Below are 20,799 nucleotides of genomic sequence, written 5' to 3' on the forward strand. Positions count from 1 at the left end.
AGAAACCACAAGGGAAGTTAGAAAATATTTCAAACTGAGTTACAATGAAAATACAGCATGTAAGCATTTATGGGATGGAGCTAAAACAGTATTTGGAGGCTTATATTAAAAAGAGAGACAGTTAGAAATAAAGAGAGCCTTTGAAAAGGTCAATGCACAAAATTTTGTTTGCTATCACTTACCCTTAGCTCTGCCAAGGGAGAGCAGTGTGACCTAGAGCCACAAGGGAACAGTCTAGGGTTGATGGCCCTGGAGAGAGAGCTGAAGGATTAGCCACCAGGATCCCTGTGCTGATTCATTCCCCATATTGAAGGAGCCATCTTTCTCAGGTAGAGCACTCCCCTCCAAGTGGCAACAGCCTGAGGGGAAGCAATAACAGCACCTGTAGGAAACCCTCTTGCCCCACCCTATGAAGCTTAAGCCAGGCTGCTAAGGAGCACAACTGGAGGCTATTTCAGTATTTAAGTTTAAGAGGAAGCCTGCAGGTGAAAACATATCTCTGTGAGAACTGAGACTTTAGTTGACCCTCCCCAGAGCCTAGCGCTAGTAAAAGATAAACGTGCATGCTCCTGGATTCTTTCTGCACACATCCAAGCCAAACAAAGTGAGCCAAAGTCACTGGATTGCTGATAGCTCAAAGCAAGTTGCCCAGGACCAGTCACAGGCAGCATCAGCCATAGTCTGCACCAGAGTCTTTGCAAATCTACCTAATATGTAGAAACAAACAAAAGAGGCAGCTAAAATGGGAATACAAAGAAATAGGTCCCAAATGAAAAAAACAAAAGAATTCTCCAGAAGAACTACGTGAAATAGAAGTAAGTAATTTATCAGATAAAGAGTGTAGAGTAATGATTATAAGGATTCTCAACAGCATGAAAAAAGACATAGAAACCATAAAAAGGACCAGTCAGAAATAAAGACTGCAATATCTGAAATAAATAATACACTGAAAGGAATAAACAGTAGGTTAGATGAAGCAAAGGATCAAACCAGCAATTTGGAAGAAAAGATAGAAAAAAAACCCATGTGGAGCAGCAAAAAAGAAAAAAGAAATTTTTAAAAAAGGAGAGTTTAAGAAATCTTTGGAACAACATGAAACATAACAACATCCACGTCACGGGAATACCAGGAGAAAAGAGTGAGCAAGGAATTGAAAATCTATTTGAAGTAATAATGAACAAAGACTTCCCTAGTCTGGTGAAGGAAAAAGACACATAACTCCAGAAGCACAGAATCCCAAAGAGTATGAACCCAAACAGGCCCACACCAAGACATATCATAATTAAAATGTCAAAGCTTAACAACAAGAAGAAAATATTAAAAGCTGCAATGTTAAAGCAGTTAGTTAACTGCAAGGGAGCTCCAGTTAGACTGCCGTCTGATTTCTCTACAGGAACATTTCAGGCCAGAAAGGATTGGCATAAAATATTCAAGGTGATGAAAAGCAAGGACCTACAACCAAAACTATTTACCCAGCAACTATCACTTAACATCAAGAAGAAATAAAGAGCTTCCCAGACATAAGAGAAAAAAAAAATTAAGGAGTGTGCTAACAACAAATTAGTACTGCAACATCTGTTAAAGGACTTGCTTTAAAAAGAACAGGAAAAAGAAAAAACAGGAAAATAATTAAAAAATAAAGTGGCAAAAATATATATCAACAATCACCTTAAATGTAAATGGCTTAAATGCTCCAATTAAAAGAGATAGGGTAGCTGAATGTAAAATAACACAAGACCCATACATATGCTGCCTCTTAGAGACCCACCTCAGATTGAAAGATACACAGAAACTAAAAGTAAAGGGATAGAAAAAGATATTTCATGCAAATGGAGAGGGGAAGAAAGCTGGGGTATCAATACTTATAAATGACAAAATACACTTTAAAACAAAAGCTCTATTAAGAGACAAAGAAGGGCACCACAAAATAATAAAACAATCCAACAAGTAGACATAATTATAGTAAACATTTATAAACCAACATAGGAGCACTTCTATGTGTAAAGCAAATCTTGGTGGACATAAAGTAAAAGATCAACAGAAATCCAGTTATAGTAAGGGATTTTCACACTTCATTCACTCCAATAGATAGATCTACCACACAGAAAATCAACAAGGAGACAGTGGCCTTAAACAACACACTATATCGAATGAATTTAATTGATATCGTCAGAGCATTTCAAGATCAAGGAAGAAATCAAAAGATACCTTGAAACAAATGAAAATGAGAACACTACAATGTAAAATCTGTGTGGCACATGGAAAGCAATCCTAAGTGGGAAAGCCATAGCATTACAAGCCTATCTCAAAAAAAAAAACAAATTTGAAATGAACAATCTAACTTTACACTTAAAGGAACTTGAAAAAATAATAAACAAAGCTCAAAGTGAGTAGAAGGAAGGAAGGAATAAAGATCAGAGCAGAAAAAAAAATGAAATAGAGTAAAAAATGATACAAAAATCAATGAATTCAAGAGCTTGTTCTTTGGAAAGATAAACAAGATTGAAGAAGCTTTAAGCAGACTCATCAAGAAAAAAAAAAAAAAAAAAAGGAAGGAAGATCCAAATAAGTAAAATCAGAAATGAAACAGGAGAACTAACACCAAAGAAAAACAAAGAACTGTAAGAAAATATTAAGCAACGATATACCAACAAATTAGACAACCCAGAAGAATGGATGAATTTCTAGAAACATACAATCTTCCAAAACTAAATCAGGAAGAATCAGAGAATCCAAATAGACAGATTATACCTAGTGAAATAGAAGCACTAACCAAAAAAACTTGCAACAAACAAAATCCCTGGACCAGATGGCTTCACAGGTAAATTTTACAAAACATCCTGAAAAGAACTAACACCTCTCCTCAAACTATTTCATAAAATTCAAGAGGAACGAAGCCTCCAAAACTAATTTTATGAAGCCAGTATTATCCTAATTCCAAAGCCAAATAGAGACACTACAAAGAAAGAATATTATAGGCCAATATCTCTAATAAATATAGATGTTAAATTCTCAACAAAATATTAACAAACTGAATACAGCAATGCATCATAGAGATCATACATCATGGGACTTATTCCAGGAATGCAATGTTGGTACAAAGCTTGCAGGTCAATAAATGTGATTCACCACATAAACAAAATGAAGGATAAACATCCCATAATCATATCAATAAATGTGGAAAAATATTTGATAAAATCAGGCACCTAGTTATGGTAAAAACTCTCATCAAAGTGGGAATAAAGGAAACATTTCTAAACATAATAAAGGTCATACATTACAAACCGGCTACCAGTATACTCAATGGGGAAAAACTACAAGCATTCCCCTGAAGATAGGTAACAAGACAAGAATGTCCAATCTCACCTCCTTATTCAACATAATGGATGTCCTAGCCACAGCAATCAGACAAGAAGAATAAAAGGCATCCATTGGCAAATATGTTTTCCCATATGGTTGGTTGCCTTTTCATCTTTCTGATGTTTTCTTTTGCTGAACAGAAACTCTTTAGTTTGATGTATTCCCATTTGTTTATTCTTTCCTTGATTTACCTTGTCTTAGGAGATGTATTGGTGAAAATATTGCTATGTGGGATATATGAAGTTTTTCTGCCTATGTTTTCCTCTAGGATTTTAATGGTGTCACGGCTTACATTTAAGTCTTTGACCCATCCTGAGTTTATTCTGGTGTATGGCATAAGTTGGTGGTATAGTTTCATTTTTTTGCGTGTCCCTGTCCAGTTCTCCCAGCACCATTTGTTGAAGAGGCTCTTCTCACTACATTTTGTGTTCCTTTCCCCGTTGTCAAATATTAGTTGACCATATAGACCTGGGTTTATTTCTGGGCTCTCTATTCTGTTCCATTAATCTATATGTCTGTTCTTATGCCAGTACCAGACTGTTTTGATCACAATGGCTTTGCAGTATAGTTTGATGTCAGGTATTGTGATTCTTCCTACTGTGTTCTTCTGTCTCAAGACTGCTGTGGCTATTTGGAGTCTTTTTTGCTTTCATATGAATTTTTGAAGTATTTGTTTTAAGTCTGATATTTTAATAGGGATTGCATTGAATCTGTAAATTGCTTTGGGTAGTATGGACATTTTAATGATGTTGGTTCTTCCCACTCATGAACATGGTATTTGCTTCCACTTATTTGTATCTTCCTTAATTTCTTACTTCAGTGTTATGTAGTTTTCTGAGTATAGGACTTTTATCTCTTTGATTAAGTTTATTCCTGGGCATTTTATTTTTATTTTTGCTATAGTAAATGTTTCTTTTTTGGGGGGGTTGTTTGTTTTAGTTTCTATCTCTGATATTTTATTGTTGGTGTACAGAAATGCCTTCAATTTCTACTAGCCAATGATACCTCAGACAAAGGGTTGATCTCCAAAATATATAAAGAACTTCCACATCTCAACACCAAAAAGACAGACAGCCCAATTAAAAATGGGCAAAGGACCTGAACAAACACTTCTCCAAGGAGGATACACAGAGGGTCCATAGACATATGAAAGAATGCTCAACATCACTAGCCATCAGAGAGATGCAAATAAAAACCACAATGAGATACCACTTTACACCAGTCAGAATGGCCATGAACAAATCAACAAACAACAAGTGCTGACGAGGATGTGGAGAAAAGGGAACCTTACTGCACTGTTGGTGGGAATGCAGAATGGTGCAGTGACTATGGAAAACAGTATGGAATTACCTCAAAAACCTAAAGATGGAACTGCCTTTTGAACCATCAATTCCACTGCTAGTATTATACCTGAAGAATCTTGAAACCCAATTCAAAAGAACTTACGCACTCCTATGTTCATAGCAGCACTGTTTACAATAGCCAAGTGCTGGAAACAACCTAAGTGCCCATCTCTAGATGAGTGGACTAGAGAACTGTGGTACATTTACACAATGGAATACTATGCAGGGGAAAGAATGAAGGAACTCCTGCCATTTGCAACAACATGGATGAAACTAGTGAGAATTATGCTTAGCGAAATAAGCCAGACAATGAAAGAAAATACCATATGATATCACCTAATACAGGAGACTAATGAACAATACAAACAAATAAATAAAATTGAGCGAGGAACAGAAAAATAGTAATCAATGAGAAGTGGGGGAGGGAGAGAAGGGGGGTAAGTAGGGGAATAATCTAGTAAAGGAACTAATATAAATAATTCATGGACATGGACAACGGGATGGGCAATGACTGTGGGAGAAGGGGTGGCTGGGTGCGGGGGGGGGAGCAAAGGGGGAAAAATGGGACAACTGTAACAGAAAAACAATTTTAAAAAAAGAAAGAAAGAAAAGGCGTCCAAATTGGAAAGGAAGATGTAAAACTGTCATTTTTTTTCCAGATGACATGATACTGTACATAGAAAATCCCAAAGATTCCACTGAGAAACTATTAGAACTGATAGATTACTTCAGCTATGTAGCAAGATACAAAATTAATATCCAAAAATCAGTTGCATTTTTATATGCCAATAATGAGCTAACAAACAGAAATTAAAAGAATAATATATCTAGGGTAGACCTAACTAAGGATGTAAAAGAGCTGTACTCAGAAAATTATAAGACATTGAGGAAAGAAATTTAAGAAGATACAAATATGTGGAAGCACATACTGTGTTCATGGAAAGGAAGAATTAACATCATTAAAATATCCATACTCCCCAATATAATCTATAGATTCAATGCAATTTCTATCAAGATTCCAATGATGTATTTCACAGAACTAGGACAAATATTCCAAAAATATATATGCCACCACCAAAGACCCTGCAATAGCAAAGGCAATTCTGAGAAAGAAGAACAAAATTGGAGGAATCATGCTACTTAATATTAAACTACACTACAAGATTGTAGTAATCAAAACAGCATGGTACTCGCATAAAAACAGACATATAGATCAATGGAACAGAATAGAGCTCAAAATTAAACACACAGCTTTATAGTCAGTCAATATTTGACAGTGGAAGCAAAGACATAAAATGTGATAATGAACATTTATTCAATAAACGGTGTTGGGAAAATGGGACAGATACATGCAGAAAAATGAAACTAGACCACCTTTGGACACCACACACAAGAATAAATTCAAAATGGATCAAAGACTTAAATGTTAGACCCCAAACCATAAAAATCCTAGAAGAAGACATAGGCAGCAAAATCTCAGACATTGTTTATAGCAATATATTATCGGATATATCTCCCCAGGCAAGGGAAACAAAAGGAAAATTTAAAAAAGGGGACTACATCAAACTAAGAAGTTTTTGCACAGCAGAAGAAGTCATCAACTAAATAAAAAGACAACCCACAGAACGGGATAACATATTTGCTGATACATCTGACAAGTGGTTAATATCCAAAATTTATTATAAACTACTTACAAAACTCAACACCAAAAAAAAGCCCAATTAAAAAATGGGCAAAAGACATGAATAGACACTTCCCTGAAGAGGACATACAAATGGCCAAATGACATGAAAAGGTGCTCAATGTCACTAACCATCAGAGTAATGCAAATTAAAACCACAATGAGATACCATCTCACAACTGTCAGAATAAATATCATCAATAAATCAACAAACAATAAGTGCTGGGGAGGATGTGGAGAAAGTGGAACCCTAGTGCACTGTTGGTAGAAATGCAGACTGGTGCAGCCACTGTGGAAAGCAGTATGGAGATACCTCAAAAAATTAAAAATAGATTTGTCTTTTGACCCAGCAATTCCACTTCTGAGAATATAGCTGAAGGAACCCAAAACACAAATTCAAAGGAACATAAGCACCTGTATGTTCATTGCAGCATTATTTATAACCATCAAGATATGGAAGCCACTCAAGTGTCCATCAATAGATGAGTGAATAAAACAATTATAGGACATTTACTCATTGGAATTCTACTTGCCCATTAAAAAGAAAATTTTACCCTTGCAACAGTGTGGATGGACCTGGAGAACATTATGCCAAGTGAAATAAGCCAGTCAGAAAAAGACATATATCATATGATTTCACTCAAATGTGGAATATAATGAACAAACTGAACTAACAAGAAAAACAGAAATAGATTTATAAATAAAGAGCAGATGTCAGCTAGTGGGGGGAGAGTTAAGGGATGGAAGGATTGTGCAAAAATGAAAAAGGACTAATGGACATGGACAACAATGTGGTGATTGTAGGGGGTGGGGGAGGGTGTATAATAGGATTAAATAGTAATGGAAAAATGCAATAAAGATTAAACCAAAAAATAAAATAAAATAAAAATGAGTCTCAGGCTCAGGAAGGTGTGGTGTGTCTTATACTGTTGCACTTCCATATAATGTGTGTAATAAACAGTATGTCCATATCTGCTAGTCTTCTGGATGTTTTATTCAGAATGTCACAAATACTTAAGCAGCTCCCAAGTTTGGAGCACCTGCATTACAGTTTTTGTCACAAACAGGATATTCCAACCAATTCCCCTGTCCAATCAACTGCAGGTGAAAACAACCCTGTGGGGAACTCCGGGGAGAATCTGGAGAATGGCAGCAGCAATCCTGAGGTGGTACACCAGTATGAGGGGATGCCCCCACAGCTCCCATGGGCCTTGCAGAAAGCTTGTTTGGGGGAAAAGGAAAAAGCAGCTCAAAGTGAAAGTATAACAGAGGGTGAGCTTAAGTCAGATAGAAAAATATTCTAAGGCTAGTCCTAGCCCCTTCTTGAACTTTTTTATTTCCTTTAGATTTTTGATTTTTTTTTTTTCTTTCTGTTTGGGAAAGGAGTGACTTAGGTAACAATTTAGACTAATTATAATTGTCTTTTTTTAAGTATGTTTTATTGATTATATTGTTACAGTAGTTTCAATTCTTTTCCCCTTTGTTCCCCTCTGCCCAGTACCCCCCTTACCTCCAGCAATCCCACCCGCCTTGGTCCATGTACATGGGTCATGCATATAAGTTCTTCGGCTTCACCCTTTCTTATATTATTCTTAACTTCCCCCTGTCTATTTTGTACCAACTGATTATGCTTCTTAATCTCTGCACCATATCCCCATTTCTTCCCCTCCACCCTCCCAGATGATAACCCTCCAAATGATCCCCATACCTATGATTCTGTTCCTATTTTGGTTTGCTTAGTTGGATTTTGTTTTTATTTTTTAGGTTCAGTTGTTCATAGTTGTGAGTTTGTTGTCATTTTAGTGTTCATAGTTTTGATCTTCTTTTTCTTAAGTAAGTCCCTTTGACATTTCATATAATAATGGCTTGGTGATGATGAGCTCCTTTAGCTTAACCTTGTCTGGGAAGTACTTCATCTGCCTTTCCATTCTGAATGATAGTTTTGCTGGATAGAGTAATCCTGGTTGCAGGTTGCCTTTCATCACATTGAATACTGCTTTCCAGTCCCTTCCTGCCTGCAAAGTGTCCTCTGAGAAACCAGCTGATAGTCTTATAGGCACTCCACTGTAGGCAACTCTCCGCCTCTCTCTTGCTGCCCCCAGGACTGTCTCTTTATCTTTCATCTTTGGCATCTCAATCATGATGCATCCTGGTGTGGTCCCCTCTGGGTCCAGCTCGCCCCGGACCCTCCATGCTTCCCGGATCTATATGTCCATCTCCTTCACAAAATTTGGAAAGTTTTCCTTATTTTCCTCAATTCTTGCTTCCTCATTATGCACTGGTTGACTGTTTTTTTTTTTTTCTTCCTTATGTTCCAAATCATTGATTTGAACCCCGGTTTCCTTCCCTTCACCATCGGTTTTGTGTGGATTTTCCTTTGTTTCACCTAGCATAGCCTTCAGTTTTTCCCTTATGCATTTGCCGTACTCAAGCATATCTATCAATCCTGTGAGATTCTTTATCACCAGTGTTTTGAATTCTTCATCTGTTAGGTTGTCTATCTCCTCATCTGTTAGGTTAGATATCTCCTCATCGCTTAGTTCTCCCACTGGAACCTTATCCATTCCCCCTTTTGGGCCATACTTCTCTGTCTCCTCATTCTGACAGGTGCCTCTGTTTGCTTGCCTCCGTGTCCCAGGTAGAGCTGTCACTCCTGTTACATTGTAAGGGGCAGAGCCTTACAGATTTGTCAGTGCAGGGCGACCTCTTTCACCACGTTATGACACTGTATGTGGGGGAGGGGTTTGAGAGGAAACAATGCCGCCTGCCCAGCATTCACCCCTTTTCCAGGCACCTCTTTCACTTCTGCACTGGACTGGTGCCCCTCTAGTTGCTGCCCTGGCAGTCGTTCCCAGAGTGGATGGGTCTGCGAATGTTCTAGGACTGTGGGGGCCCTTTAAAAAAGCAGACTCTGCTGATACCAGCAGTTTCTGCTTCCACACCAACCCCCCCTGGTCTGCACAGTCAGAAGCAATGAGGCTTGATTTTCTCCGGTGCTGGGACTGTGAGCTTCGATGTCTGGTGAGGTTCTTGGAATGTTCCCCAGATGTCCCTCCTGACATTTTGAAACATGTGATTGCATTTTTCCACCGGCCTGCCAGTGCTGGCGCTGTTGCCACCACCACACCACATCCTCTCCACCCCGGCTCTGCCCCTCCTACCTATCTGGATGAATATTTCTTCTTTATATCTTTGTTTACTGGAGTTTTATGCAGTTTAACTTTCTGGAACTTCTGATTGTTTCTAGTTTTGAGGTAGTTGCATTCCTTCTTAGTTGTGGAGGGAGATACAACATCTGTCTACGCCTCCATCTTGGCTGGAAGTCCTAGAATTGTCTTGCTAAAGGTCTGGTAAGTAGGGTAAGATTTATTAATAAATTTGTCAATCTAAGAATGCTAATTACTTATGTTTAAGTTGGGAGAAAATATGGCTTTTGTAATAAAGGGTGTAAGTTATAGCAATATATTTTGAAGGAAATAGAATTTAAAGTAGATTGTTTTATATTCTTGATGAGATAAAAGCAACTACGAAAGTTGCAGGATTGTGTAGAGGGAAGATGCAAAGAGACAAACAAATGAGAACATTTTGTGTTTTCTCCACTCTAATCAGTAAGTCAAGTTATGTGTGAAGTCTTTATGTGATATGTATTTTTCTGTATATTATATATGGTATGTTTTCTACCTCTGGATGGCATAATTAGGGTGTGATATTTTATTGACCTAAAGAAAATAAACGCATATAAATTAAGCAGGATCCTGTTGTGTGGACAAATTATTTGATGTGAAAACTGGTTTTAAGTTTATTCAATGCCTTTTAAAGTTATTATCATAAAACATTTGTTTTACAAAAAGTCTGTGATATAATCTTTTGGCTAAGTTTGCTCGAAAGCCTTTCAAAATTTTAAGAGACATTTTAATTGAGAAATGACTTCAATGAGCCCCTGGAATACCTCAAGTGTGTGTTCTCCCTCTTTTATAAAAGAGAAATTTTAGAACTAATTAGGTCTATTTAATATGTTTAAAGTACATGGGACTTTTTCAAATAAAGAAATAATGAGTATATTCTATTTGTACACACATTTTTATTATTTAAGTAGATGTTCTAGGGATTATATAAATTCTATTGTATTTTTATATGTAATTTTAGTTATTTTAAAATGTTGTTACAGAAAGTCAAATTCCTTTGTCAGTTGCATTATATTCAACTCTGTAATCATGTCATTTTAAGTTTTGTCATTTGTAAACAGTCATTGTTTTGCTCTAATGCATTTGCAAAAATATATCATGAGAGGGGTTCCTGGACAGTTCTCTGACTTGTTTTGGATTGCGTATTTCTGAGAATGAAACTGAATGAAGATTGCTGAAGCTCTGTGAAATGACTGGATATATAGAGGTGCTTGCAGATGATCAAGATAAACAGAAATTAATTATGGGACATAATAAACTGAAGATAATTGTGTCTTTTATAACTTTGTTAAAATATTGTTAATTTTTAATAATTTGTTTTTCAGACATACGAGAATGGTTTCTTAAAGCAATTCTGTAAAGTATACTTTCATGAACAATATTGAGATATTTATATTTTTCTCCCTACCTGATCCCTCTGGAATTTGGAAGTTCTTAATGAGTGAGTATTGTTCTTTCCATAGCAATATGTTTGTTTGCATAAATTCGATAAGAATCTAATTTTTTGCTCTGGCTGGTGTGGCTCAGTGGATTGAGCACTGGCCTGCAAACCACAGGGTCGCTGGTTTGATTACCAGCCAGGGCACATGCCTGGGCTGTAGGCCATGTCCCAGTTGGGGGTGTGTGAGAGTCAACTATACATTGATGTTTTTCTCCCTCTCCTTCTCTCTCCCTTCCCCTCTCTCTAAAAATAAATATGTAAAATCTTTTAAAAAAGAATCTGATTTCTTCATAACAGGTTATATAAAGCCAGTTTTCAATTGTGATTCTATCACCCAAGTCTTCGTCTGGAATGTTCAGGAGTCTTGCCTGAACTCTGGATGTCATCAGAAAGCTGTAAGGAGTTAAGATTGTCTTTTAAGGAAATAAAAACCCCTTGGAAAAAATGGTCTGGTACCTTGCTTGATCATGTGGTTCATGGCAATTTTTCCAGGTAAGAAGCAAAGATTGCTTTCCTGAAAAATGGCATGGAAAGAACCTGAAGACATTTTGGAGACCTGAAGCACTTGAGAAACTCACCCAAGTATGCAGGTACTGCAGGCAAGTCCTAATGGAAACTGTGTGGCTTGGCTTCCCAGTCCCAAGGGGCTAATTAAAGCTCAGTCTAGGAATTCCTTGTAATAATCCAGCAAAGTGGATTTAAGAAAGCCTATATGATCAATCACTATTGCTGTTGTTTTTATGAAAATAGTCAGACCAAATTGAAACTAGACTTAATACAGTAAATGAATTGGTCATGATTTGGATCTTTGATAAAAATGAGGGTGATTTTAGGGGGAAAATTACATTTTAACAAAATCTATTATAAACAATTATGGAAAGTATACTCTTATTCAGTGCCGGGCGCGGTGGCGCGCGCCTGTAGTCCCAGCTACCCGGGAGGCTGAGGCAGGAGGATCGCTTGAGTCCAGGAGTTCTGGGCTGTAGTGTGCTATGCCGATCGGGTGTCCGCACTAAGTTCGGCATCAATATGGTGACCTCCCGGGAGCGGGGGGCCACCAGGTTGCCTAAGGAGGGGTGAACTGGCCCAGGTCGGAAACGGAGCAGGTCAAAACTCCCGTGCTGATCAGTAGTGGGATCGCGCCTGTGAATAGCCACTGCACTCCAGCCTGGGCAACATAGCGAGACCCCGTTTTTTACCCCTGGCTGGTTTGGCTCAGTGGATTGAGCGTCGGCCTGCGAGCTAAGTGTCGCTGGTTCGATCTTCCAGTCAGGGCACATCAGAGAAGGAAAACTCTGACTCCAAAATACCTCCGCTGCCTTGCGGCATACCTCTTCAGGGGAAAGGCTAAGGGAGTAAACCCCGACAGAAAATCCGGAGCCGGAGTCCCTAAGGCGGTTTGACGTCGTAGTCAACACCGGCAACTCCTGCGGCGCACCTGAAGCCAAGCTGTATTGACTCTGTCTTTCCCTTGGATCCCTCAGCTGCGAAGAGAGGGGGGGTCTGCTGCATGGGCAACAGCAGACCCTCCATATCACCCTGCCCAGGCTCTGTAGCTTCAGCTTCACTGGAGAGGACACTCCAGCATCATCGCAAGATGTCGATTCAACACGGGAGGAGACAGATACCATGTCACTCCCGAGTCGGACTGCACAGCCATTCTCGGCGGTGCAGATAGACTCTTAATAAGCTACACCATCGTCTCTCGAGATGGACGGCTGCCGACGACGACTCTTATTCAGTGAATTGTCTGTAAAATTTTGTCTCTCACCTATGAAATAGACTGGATCCTGAATTTTTCCAGTTTTCTTTTGAACTGATGTTTTGTTTTTCCTTTATCCTTTAATTTGGAATTACTGAGAACTAGTGATGCAGTGTCAACCATACAGAATTTACCTGAGCACCTGATGGTATCACTGGAGACATGTAAACTACATAAAAAGAGCATCTATCAGATTGTCACTGCTTAATTTCATTCCAACAAAAGCTTTGCATTTGGAAGTCTTCTCACCTGACACTCTTGCAGACTCAGAAACTTATTTATCGTTTGCTGTGTTCATTAACCTTTGTATTCTTTCTGTTTTCATAGGATGTATACTATGACCTTGTTTATTTGGTTTCTCCGTCAAATTCTTGGTGGTTGTCTGGTTGGATTCTGCAGAAGCAACACCTTCCCCCAATGGGCAGGAATACTAGCCACTGTAAACAACTGGTCAGACTGTTGGGTCTGCACAGGGTTCCTGACCATGGTCTCTGCCGGCCTGCCATGGTGGATCCACCCTGCAAACCAGAGACCCTGGGACTGGCTGCCAGGATGGAAGACTTTTGAATCCCTTTTCAAAGAGGTGCACGAGAAGGTGTTTTTCACTGTGAGAGAGCAGGCTAACTATCCCAAGCCATAGCTCACATACACAGTTTGGGATGGTGTGGCATGGCTGTCAGCATTACAGGTAAAAAAAGTATGACAGCCCATATCCATATATATTGAATGCACAAATGGAACTTCAAATGAAACTGTTCAGCTCATGGGATGGATGCTGGCAGCCCTATATAAAAACATTATGGGCCACTTGAGGGGGGAATGGTCTTCCTGCAGTGCTGGGGATGGGTCAGCACTGGGACCTGGTCAGCTGCTCCCCCAGTTCTCCCCTCAAGGCCGCCGTGCCAAACTCACCCCAAGTGTCTCCAGTCCTCTCTGCCTTCCCTCTGCTTGAGCCCAGGGTGTAACAATTATCCCAGTGTTGCAAAGAACTCTTCATCATGAATGTGTCATTCTGGTGAAACGGTTCAGACCACCCATGGGAGGCTACTGCCTAGAATTCCCTGCAGGTCTCATAGATGACAATGAAAGCCCAGAAGCAGCTGCTCTGCGAGAGCTGGAGGAAAAAACTGGCTATAAAGGTGGTATTGCTAAATGTTCTCCAGCTGTCTCAATGGATCTAGGTTTGTCAAACTGTACCACACACATTGTAACAGTGACTATTAATGGAGATGAGGCTGAAAATGTAAGACCTAAGCCAAAGCCAGGAGATGGAGAATTTGTGGAAGTAATCTCCTTACCAAAGAATGACCTGATGAAGAGACTTGAAGCTCTGGTAGCTGAAGAACATCTGACAGTGGATGCTAGGATCTATTCCTATGCTCTGGCACTGAAACATGCAAACACAAAGCCATTTGAAGTGCCCTTCCTGAAATTTTAAGGCCAGAGGAGCACAGCCATGTTCTTGAAAATGAGGTCACAAGGCCTCCTTCACTTAAGACCTTGTATTCAGTTAAGTGTAATGGAGATTTTAAAGAACCTTTTTCATAAAATAAAAACAAGAAAGAATACAAAAAAATATTATGGTAGTCACGGCTATAGACTACTGGCAACAGTCTACTAATGGGACACAGACCCGTTCTCTTTTATGGGGAGCCTGATGAGCCTCTGGCCAATATAGTTGGCCTTATCTTCCATATAATTAGACTGGGCATTGGACCTGGGCAGAAATTTATATCCCAAGGTGAGTATTGAATACTCTTCCAGTGTCCCTCGGAATTGGGACTGATTTTGGGCATGATATTGAGTGGAGAGCTCTGACTGGTGGTTCTACCCCCTAGTCCTTTTTGTAATCCCTGCAGTCACTGTTCTAACCCATGTGGCCATTAAAGCCCTAGCAAATCACACTGCAATAATTCTTAACCATACCAAGCACACTGTTGTTCTGATTTCTGATGAGGTAACTCAAATGAGGAAACTTGTGCTGCAGAATAGAGTGGCATTAGACACTCACTACTGCCCAAAGGAGTACCTGTGTCATTCTGCAGTGTTGTGTATATATTCCTGATAATGCTAACAATGTACCCCAGGTGTTAACTGCCTTAGGAATTGAAATCAATCACATATCAGCCATAGCTTCTGACCCCTTTACAATTTGGTGGAATTCTTTAGGTTTTTGGTGGCATTCCCTCCTCCCTCCCAGATCTTGGGTTTTGTCTTGCACTTTTAATCTTGGGTTTAGCCTTTACTGTATCTGTGTTATATGGATGCAATGTGTCAACACATCACCACACAGGTCCCCTATTAGGAGAATTAACATGAAGAATGTGAAGTGCAAGAGCAATGTTGGGGTGGAGTGTGGGGTCAATGGACATGGCTCTTCCCCCTTCCATGATTGAGGGTTGATCAGGGGGCCCATGGCCAGAAGGAATGTTTATTGCTTTTGGAATGGATTGTAATGTCCACCTTATGTCCTCTGAAAGCACCTTATTGTCCTGTGTGACTGCTTCTTGACCTTTTTTTTTTTAACATACACACTGAGGTAATGTAGTTTACAGTCATGCATGGGACACATGCCTTCTTTGTCTGGGACTCCTTAAAATGAGTCTCAGACTCAGGGAGGTGTGGTCTCTCTCACACTGATCTGCTGCCATCAGTGCACTTCCCTGTAATGTGAGTAATAAACAGCATATCTGCATTTACTAGTCCTCTGTGTGATTTTTTCAGAATACCATGAACACTTTAAGCAGCTCCACAGTTTGAATCTCCTGCATTACAAGTAGTAACCCCAGTTGATATAGAAGAGGCATCATTTTCCATTCATGATAATAACTACTATTTATTGAGTTCCTAGAATGTGTTAGTCACTATGCTAAGTATGTTTATAGTTTTTAGAACTTAATCTTTTCTTAAGTCCCATGAGGATTTTTAACATTATTCAGATGAGAAAAATGACACTCAGAGGAGTTAAGCAACTTACCCAAGAAGTGGACAAATTAGGATGTGAACCCAGGGATGTCTGATGGAAGCATTCATACTTTTAGCAATATGGCTTTTATCTCAAAATAAACAGATAGCAGAACTGAAAACCAAAAGAGGGTATCTCTCCTGCTGTGTTCTCCAAGCTTATTATTGAATATAAGGTGCTCCACGGTGTGGGCCATAAATCCCTCCTGTAGTTTCTGGGGCAGTTAGGGCAGATAAGAACTGTAGTAGCTTCCCAGAAAGAAGAATTTGACCACACTAATGAGTCAAATGAAATGGTTATGATAACAAACCTGAGGTAAAATAATGTTTTATACATCCTGGCTGTTTTTAGGTTATTTCATCTGTACCATTACAGTTAAAGTCACAGCTACTTCTCCTATTTTGCTGTAATGCTGTTATTCACTGTGAAACCCCCAGTTAACCTGAGATTCCCAGACTGCAGATGAATCTGCTGGCAGCAGCAGAGGTCCTTTGATGCCATTGTCTTCCTGACAATGATAACTCCCATTGTCACTTCCCCCTTGGTAAGCTTTACTCTGTGTTAACTAGCACAAACAGCTGCTTTTGTGAAGACCCAGAAGGAATAAAATAAACACAAAAAGGTATCCTCTTCTCATGGTGGTTAAACCACTGTAATTAAGGCAAAGTGTTCTGCTGGTGGCAAGAGGGTGATGGATCTGTGGCAGAGTTCTACAAAGTGGACAAGAAACAAAAAGATTTTGTAACAGATGAGATTCCTGTTTAGTTATTAATGTTTATATCACAGGTTCAATTTCTGCTGCATTCACCAGAGACAAATAACACATTAGTTTTGATCCTGCTATTCAAAAGGAACCTATAAGGTGACTAATACAAAGGCTTCCCATTCCAAAAATCCTGTTAGAATGCAGTACATTATTAATTGTTCTAAGATTCCTCATAATTAAAATGAAATACTTGCTAATGTTCTTATTTTTAAATGCAAAACTGTGTTTTTAACATAACCCGATGTAACGTTTGCATCAAATACTTATAGTAAAATTTGTTTTGGATATGTTATTTCTCATTGTGCAATATACTACATTTCATTTTAAATTGTGTTCCACAGTATTAAAACCCCAATAAAGCACGTAATGAACAGTTACCAGTCAATAGAAAGGATTAAGCCATTTCTGATTGCCTACGGAAATTAGATTATAGCACAGTGATTACTGAACAATTACATTTAAGTATAAGGAGTAGAGGACAACACATACAGATCATGAAGACTGTTCATTCAAATGAATCATTCACCCATAGAATGGCCCCATACAAAGATTAGAGGCCTCTCATTTGTCACCCTCTGAAATTCCTGCTTGACCCAGTTTGCTCAAGTAGAGAGATGCTGAAATAATCTGACACTGGCAAAATGTCTGTCAGCTTTCTGAAGTGACATATGAAGACATAGTGAGTTTTCTTTGATGCATCTAGAGATTCAAAACTGGGAAAGTCAGTTTCTTGTTAATGTATCAGGAGAATCCAGAGACAGGCTGATACATTCCAAGCTGCTTCTGTTCAGAGTAAGGCAGCTGGGAAAGGTGTGATTTGATATATAGTTGCCCCTTTCAATAAACACAGGTCTCTCATTGCCTTCTTCTTGCCATCTGAGTGTATAGATGGACATTATTTACAAACCAAGTCAGACTTTATAAAAGGAAAGTCTGTAATAGAATAATAATTTAAAAATTATATATTAGAAACATTTCTTAAAGCCCTGTAAGGGCACCACCCCACAACCTTATCTTTGGTTTTATCACAAATCTGAAAAACAATAGTCTCAAAGTTTTTTTTTTCTTTGTCATCAGAGTTAACCACTATTCCTCTCATGACCAGAGTAGGAAATCTTCTGGAAATACTATCTAACCACCTGCCAGAAGTCTCTTCTCTGAGCTCAGTTTGATAGCCACAAGAAAATAGGCACCTGGGATTTAGGTAAAGGAACCAACCTACTAAACTTGACTGCAGGCTAAATCTCAAATTATGACAGCCTCTGTGAAGTAATACATGAGTTCTCAATGCATTACTCAACATGAAAATTTTGTATTTTGACTCCTTGGGCTTTTTCTTTTTGATTCAGTCATCCCAGATCCCAGGGTAGAGATGATATCAGTGTAATGATCACAGAAAAACTTTTGAAGGCCTCTTTTTATCCTAAGTAGATGCTACCAACAGTCAGGCCAGCCTTCTGGTACAGAGTGGACTGTCTACACACATTTTGGGCTGTATTTAAAATGGAATATTCCTGAGGTAAGTCTCTTTCCTAGAAGAATTTGACTAATATTCTCTTTTAACTTCTTTTTAAAAAATTATCACCCAAGGGCATTTTATCATTGCTTTTTAGAGAGAAAAAGAGAAAGAAACATTGATGTGAGAGAGAAACATCAATTGGTTGCCTTCTCATAAGTGCCCTGACAGGGCATTGAACCTACAACTTGGATTTGTGTCCTGACCAGGAATCAAACCCACAACATTTTTGTGCATGGGACTGTGTAGAGCAGAACCTGAAGCCATGTTTAGAGCATGCACAGTACAGCAATGACTAGAGAAACACCCTCTCAGAATATGCACAGTAGTGACATGAACCACATTGCTTATCAAGGTTGCATAAAACAGCATGTGCCTATCAGAACTGACATTATTATGTGCCTATCAGAGCTAATGTATACAACATGTGCTTATTGAGACTGAGGAAAATAAAATGTGCTTATCCAAATGAAGAAAAACATATTTACGAGAAATTATGCAAAATCAACATGACTTTGCAACCAAAAGAAGCATGAAAGCAGAGAGGAATTTAGACCATGAGCAATGCACCCAGAGACTGAGTTACTCTGAGCCATCGTGTATATTCCAACTTGGGAAAGAAAGAGCTCCATTATATTTCCATTCCTCTGACTCTGCCTTACAAAATATTGACTACCCGCATATGGTATTTGTCTTTCTCTCCCTGGCTTATTTCACTTAGCATGATACTCTCCAGTTCCATCCATGCTGTCACAAAAAGTAGGACTTCCTTCTTTCTTTCTACTGCATGGTAAATGTACCAAATATTTTTTTTGTTTGTTGTTGTTGTTTTGTTTTTTGTATATTTTATTGATTATGTTGTTACAATAGTTCCGATCTTTTTTTCCCCTTTGCTCCCCTCCACACAGCATCCCCTCCCCCAGCAATCCCTCCCCCCAAGTTTATGTCAATGGGTCATGCATACAAGCTCCTCAGCTTCACTCTTTCCTATATTCTTCTTTTTAAAAATTAATTAATTAATTTTTAAAGTATATTTTATTGATTATATTGTTACAATAGTTCCAATTTTTTCCCCTTTGATCCCCTCTGCCCAGCATCCCCCTTCCCCCAGCAATCCCCCCACCAAGTCCATGCCCATGGGTCATACATACAAGCTCTCCTGCTTCACCCTTTCATATATTCTCCTTCTTTTTTTAAAAATAAATAAATAATTAATTATTTTAACAATATAAAATAACAATTCCCCCCTCTCAGACTTAAGACCCTTTATAATCTTATAAAGGACAATGGGTGAAGGTCTCGTGCTCCTCTAGCTGCTTTAAGCTGGACATGGTCATCGTTCTACCTACCCTTGGGTCCAGAAATCCCTAATAAGAGTGGGGGTGTGGAGGGGACGGTGGCTTTCCCACATGGGGAAGTATCTTGCAGACTCTAGGTCAGTTGGCTGTCCCCGGACCATGGCATTATTGGTTTAACAGGCTGGCATCCTTGTTGTATTCTGGGGGGCAACAGGTTTGGCAACAAGGTTAAAAGGCATCATTCAATCCATAACCACTTGATGACAAAAGACAGGGATTAATTTTTCAATGTCCCATATTAGGGGTAAAGAAAAAAAAAGGCTCTTTGGAGGACGGTGTGCAAGGCATGTCACACCTGACCAAAACCCTTTTGCCCACTATACATAGTTTGGGCTGAGGGGAATATTTTGGATTTCCGCCCCCCTCTCAGACCTCTGGGCCCTTTCTGTCCAAGCCATTAGGATAGAAAAGAGAAACCAGTTTTAAAGTGAAGACCATAGACCACCCCATGTTTAACCAATCCAGCCACTTACTTCAGCCAAACCATTGAGGCTCAAGAGGCAGCAATGCAGACAGGATTAAGTGAGGCCTATACGTATGGACACTTAGGTAATGAGATCATAGGCTTATGCCCTTTGAAAACAGAAAATACATGTTAATTTATGAAACATAACCCACAAATCAGTCTCTAAGTCTGCAAGACTGTCTTATTGGAAAGACATCCAGTTGCAAGGCATTTGACATTCTTGCCTGTAAATTAAGCATCTTTGATGATGTCACAGATCTAGTTTAACTTTCAAATAAAAACAAACTTTAAGTGAAAAGAAACTTTAAAGACAGTTAGCTGCACTACTTTATAGTCTACCACTGAGCATTGTGGTTACCCTCCTTGCCATTAAAGGGACCGCATTAAGCTCAGTTTTCATTTATTCTGTTTGTTTGCATAAACACAAAGGGCAACAAATGATCACATATGATTGTTACATCTGCTTTCTGGAACTTACACAGGAACGTTTAGGGTGACTTTCAGTCTGCCCTTCAGGGCACAGCAGCTGAGTCACATACCTGCCATTCAGCTGTGCTTGCAAACACTTGTCTTTTCCATGTTTTTCGGGTTTTCAGTTGTGCTGTAAGGTCCCTTCTAGCCATCTTTCAGGAAAGCAACCTTTGTTCCTTCCCTGGAAAGATTGCCATGGACCGCACAACCAACCAAGGTACCAGACCTTTTTTCTCGTGGGCTTTTATTACCTTCAAAAGTCAATCTCAGTTCCTCAGGGATTTTTGGTAACAACCAGAGCCCAAGCATGTCTCCTTTAGGTATGACATTCCAGTCAATGTCATAGTCAACAAAACCTCTATTAACAACTTGTCTTATTAGTTCTATGCAAAGAATCTTTTTTCATTGTTTACGTCAGAATGCCAAATTCTAGAGGGATCAGGTAGGGAGAAAAATATACAATGTGAAGGAAAATACTTGTCCTT

General features: G+C 39.0%; 1 non-coding gene and 1 pseudogene across 1 annotated transcript; both read left to right on the forward strand.

Annotated features, from left to right (window-relative positions):
- Positions 1 to 11,907: 11,907 nt before the first annotated feature.
- Positions 11,908 to 12,207, forward strand: LOC149991136 (signal recognition particle RNA). The gene has a single exon (XR_016508772.1).
- Positions 12,208 to 13,760: 1,553 nt separating this feature from the next.
- Positions 13,761 to 14,342, forward strand: LOC149991137 (ADP-sugar pyrophosphatase pseudogene; annotated as a pseudogene).
- Positions 14,343 to 20,799: the final 6,457 nt, after the last annotated feature.

This window comes from Furipterus horrens, unplaced genomic scaffold (genome assembly GCF_987537825.1).
Source record: "Furipterus horrens unplaced genomic scaffold, mFurHor1.1.pri manual_scaffold_17, whole genome shotgun sequence".
NCBI classification, from domain to species: domain Eukaryota; kingdom Metazoa; phylum Chordata; class Mammalia; order Chiroptera; family Furipteridae; genus Furipterus; species Furipterus horrens.